At 56.5% G+C, this 3,307-nt stretch overlaps 1 protein-coding gene across 3 annotated transcripts in view; it reads right to left on the reverse strand.

Annotated features, from left to right (window-relative positions):
* The window catches only part of MAG (myelin associated glycoprotein), a 20,074-nt gene extending 17,344 nt beyond the window's left edge, over positions 1 to 2,730 (reverse strand). Inside the window, exons 1-2 of one of the 3 annotated variants that reach the window (XM_023196973.1) lie at positions 2,611 to 2,730; positions 517 to 572 (exon numbers count right to left, since the gene is read on the reverse strand). The gene's annotated coding sequence lies outside the window, so the exon portion shown is untranslated. The remainder of the gene's footprint in view (positions 1 to 516; positions 573 to 2,610) is intronic. The other 2 variants (XM_023196974.1, XM_023196972.2) reach the window with 2 other exon arrangements.
* Between the last annotated feature and the right edge of the window lie 577 nt (positions 2,731 to 3,307).

Consider the following 3,307-nt stretch of genomic DNA (forward strand, 5'->3'; position numbering starts at 1 on the left):
TTTATTTATTTATTTATTTATTTATTTATTTATTTATTTATTTATTTTTGGAGATGGGGGTCTTGCCATATTCCACGTTGCTCAGACTGGCCTCGAACTCCTTGGCTCAAGCGATTCTCCTGCCTCAGCCTCCCAAAGTGTAGGGATTACAGGCGTGAGCCACCTCACTCGACCTGCTGCTGTTACTTATAATTACAAACCCTTCGATGGCATTGCCATGCGCCAGCCCTCATTGCTTATTCTGCTGTCTTAACTCATTTGATCTCTTTGAGGAAGATGCATTATCCTCATTTTATAGCTGAGGTCCAGAGAGGTTAAGTGACTCGCCCAAGGCCACACAGTCGGTCTGCAGTCTTAGCCGCATGTCCTGTCTCTGTGCAGTGATGATGTGCTGATCATTATCTTTGTCATCATGATGGCCCTGGAGAGCTCCAGAAAGTAAGAACCAGAGAGCCAAGGCAGGGCCAGCATTGCAAAGCTCAAGCAAGGAAAGAGAATTGGTACCCTGCCCCTCACCTGAGTCTCCCTGAGTTGGGAACGTCTTCTGGGTCCACCTGAAGCTGCCAGACAACCTGCAACAAGAGTCACTCAGGTGCAAGGGGGCAGGATCAGGGCCCCCAACCCGCCCCCGCTTCAGTGTCTTCTGCATGGGTTGTGACCTGTTGTCAGGCTGCCCGTGTGGGCTCCCATCGTGCCTGGGACCCTCCCACACAGCCTCGAAGCCACTCTCTGGCAACAACTCCCCACAAGCTGGGGTGTGGGAGAACTGTGGGGAGGGAAACGGGGAACGACCGCATCGGGGTACGGGGGTGAGGCAGAGGGGTGTGGCGAGTGGAGTGAGGGAGCAGATGTCCCACGGCCGGGGCCTGGGGGTGGCGGGCAGGGACCCAGCGCCATCAATGACTGGGTTTCACAACATCAGCATTCCCGACATGCCGCGTGAATTCCTGCCGCCCTCTCCCACCCCACAGACGGCCCCTGGTGTCTGCACCCTCGCCAGAAGCTGGTCCCCGGTACAAAAGAGTCCTGTTCCCTCGGGGAAAGGATGCTTTAGCCTGCGGGGGGCTTTCAGGGTGGGTGGGGAGTGAGAAAGGGGTCAGGCACTCCTGACTGGGCTTTGCGCGGGGCCAGGAAGGCCCAGGGTGGGGGCTAGCGAGCCCCTGGCACCCTGCTGCTCCGTGGGTTGCCTTGGGGTTGGAGCCAGGGTTTCCAAGTGATTGCTTTTCCCAGCCTTCACCACCCTCTTCCCACGGACAGAGACGCATGCACACACATATCCAGTTGCCGGGATGAAATGTGACAGATGTAGCCCCAGTCAGAAGGGGCAGGCACACACAGCAGAGACTCATGCGGACACCCAGACAGGACCCTGAACACGCAGACAGGCACGGGGACTCCTGTGCCCACAGAGATGGGCTGGCACTCACACAGTTCCCGAGGCATGCATGCAATGCCCCTGCTGCTGTCCACACACACCTGGACAGACATAGACCTGGCATTCGGTGCACACACACACACACACACACAGCCCTGCATGCATGGCAGGCTGACAAAGATACAAGGAACTGCACACACACACTGAGGATGGCTATACACGGGTCCAGGCAGACACGCGCCAGTGGACACCTGGCCGACGCTGCCCTTGCACCTGTGACAGGAAGGTACAGGTGAGAGACGCAGATGAGGATGAGCACGTGCCCGGGCAGACATGAAACCGTCAGGTAAATCATATACTCTTAACAGCGGGGGAAAGCCAGTTCTCGGGATGGGGACCAAATCAACCTCAGTTATTACAATGTGTGTGGTCACAGTCCATAAACATATGTATAGCAGATCTGTTGGGTTAAAATGTCAAGGGAAGGATGGGATGAGGACAAATGCATCTAGAAAGTTTCCTTAGTCGGGGCTGGGTGCAGTAGCTCACGCCTGTAATCCCAGCACTTTGGAAGGCCAAGCTGGGAGAATCTCTTGTGCCCAGAAGGTTAAAACCAGCCTGGGCAATATAGTGAGAGTACTGTCTCTTAAAAACATAGTAATAAAAAATAAAAAGTTTCCTTAGTGGGGATTAATGAATAAAAGTTGACTGAGGCTCACAGAGAAAGGTGCACGGGCAGCCGTGTGTGTGTGTGTGTGTTTGCGTGTGCGCACACACACACACACGCAAACACACACCTGTTGGGTGCCCAGGTGCCAGAATGTGGTCACTCACAGCCCATTGCCCCATCCACCTCCCAGATTGCAGACTGCAGGTGTCTGATCACCTGGACATCCTTCCATTCTTCAGCCAGACCCAGACCTCCTCCACCCCATCTGCCCCGCACTCGGGAACCCCAAGGAAACCTCTCTTGCAAAACCTTCACCCACAAGGGGTGCTGAGGGGGGCCCTTTGTTCTTTCTCTCTGCGGTTTCTTCCCAGAGCCCCATCGCTGCCCCAGTGATGGTCCCAGCCCATCCCCAGAGCAGCTCCAAGCCACACCCTCCTGCATCCTAAATCAGTGGTGGTGCACAGCGACGCTTCCTCACCCAGAGCACCTGACTCTGCTCACGTCTGGGTGCCACTGCCCCAGTGCCCTGCTCCCCATGCCCTCGCCTCCCTGCCATCATACTCACTTGGAAGCAGTTGCTTCTGCACCTCTGCTCAGCCGGCCCAGCTCACAGTCCCCTGCTTCCCAGGGTCTAGGCCCCCTACTTGCCAGCCCCTCCCCTCCCCCTGGGTGCCAGGGGCCGCCTGCCTCCAGGGCCCAGCTCCTCCCTACCCCCGGGGGAGGGGGGCACAAAAGGGCCCTTGTCACCACGGGGCTCGGACTGGGCAGCCTGACGCCTGGGTTCTCCTAGCTCCTTCCTGGAGGGGTTGGGGGTGGCTGCCTTGCTCTCTCCCCATCCTCCATCCCTAAACACCCTGATTCTGGGTCCTGGGTGGGGGCAGTCTAATCTCTTTGGAATTCCCAGGCTGAGGGACAGAGGCATTGTCCTCAGGGAATCTCAGTGGCAACATTAGGTGGGCAGCAGAAGGAGACAGGTCCTTTCCACCTTCAACGTCAATGTCACCTCCTCTTGCCATCTGAAATGACCTTCCGTGTTCACCGACTCCTTTCATGAGAACATGACCTCCACCAGGCCAGAAGCTTTGTCTTGGATATGCTCAATCCATCCCCGCTCATAGACAAGTTCCTGGCAGGCAGTTGAGCTTAATAAACAGCATGGGTGGTTGAATGTGTTCCCCAGAGCCCCGGGGTATCTTCAGACTCAGGGCCTGGGCACCTGCTGCTCATTCTTCCTGGAAAGCAGTCCCCACTCCATAGCACTC

This window comes from Piliocolobus tephrosceles, chromosome 21, assembly GCF_002776525.5.
Source record: "Piliocolobus tephrosceles isolate RC106 chromosome 21, ASM277652v3, whole genome shotgun sequence".
Classification (NCBI taxonomy): domain Eukaryota; kingdom Metazoa; phylum Chordata; class Mammalia; order Primates; family Cercopithecidae; genus Piliocolobus; species Piliocolobus tephrosceles.